This window comes from Cucurbita maxima, unplaced genomic scaffold (assembly GCF_002738345.1).
Source record: "Cucurbita maxima cultivar Rimu unplaced genomic scaffold, Cmax_1.0 Cma_Scf06644, whole genome shotgun sequence".
In the NCBI taxonomy this organism is placed as follows: Eukaryota; Viridiplantae; Streptophyta; class Magnoliopsida; order Cucurbitales; family Cucurbitaceae; genus Cucurbita; species Cucurbita maxima.
The window spans coordinates 1-794 of NW_019278660.1; the positions used below are offsets into that span (position 1 = coordinate 1).

General features: G+C 30.5%; 1 non-coding gene across 1 annotated transcript; it reads right to left on the minus strand.

The window, feature by feature from the left end:
• Positions 1-635: 635 nt before the first annotated feature.
• On the minus strand, positions 636-708 carry TRNAF-GAA. The gene has a single exon. It is a non-coding gene; the product is annotated as a tRNA-Phe (tRNA).
• Between the last annotated feature and the right edge of the window lie 86 nt (positions 709-794).

Genomic DNA, 794 nt, shown 5'->3' on the forward strand with positions numbered 1-794 from the left:
GCTATCCCCGCGAACATTAAAAATCAAAATTCATGTGTAAGGGTATTTCCGCTAATTCATTATTCATTGAAATTTTAAAAATAAATAATAACTAATTTTTTATTGAATAGTTAGCTTATGTAAATGGTAACTGGTGCGGTGAACGTGAAGATTAAACACGTGACCTTCAAATCTTTAGTTTGACACTCTCCCAAATGAGCTATCCCCGCTAAGATTAAAAATAAAAATTCATAAGTAAAGCTATTTCCACTAATTCATTATATTTTAAGAAGAATTTATAATAAACTAAACTATAAGATATAATGAATGTCGATCAAACACAAGACCTTCCAATATTCAATCTGATGCTCTCCCAACTAAGCGCTCTCCCAACTAAGCCATTCCAGATAACATAAAAAAAATGAATAATCACATGTTTTAGATTGAATAGTCAAGTTGTGCAACTTAGTCAACTTATGTCAGTTGGATAAAAAACGTGCTAGATCTTCCTCTAATTCATTGAGATTGAGATACCTTTAAATCTTCAATATGATGCTCTCCTCACTAATACTCTAATTCATTGAGTATGAGATTTTAAAAAGAAATAATCGCTAATGACACTAATTTTAGAGTCAAATTATGCAACTTAAACAAAGTGCAGTGAACATGGATTGAACATGTGACCTTTAGATCTTCAGTCTGACGCTCTCCCAACTGAGCTATCCCCACAATCATTAGAAATAAAAATTCATCAGTATAGGTATTTTAGCTGATTCATTGAGATTTTAAAAAGAAATAATGACTAATTTTCTATT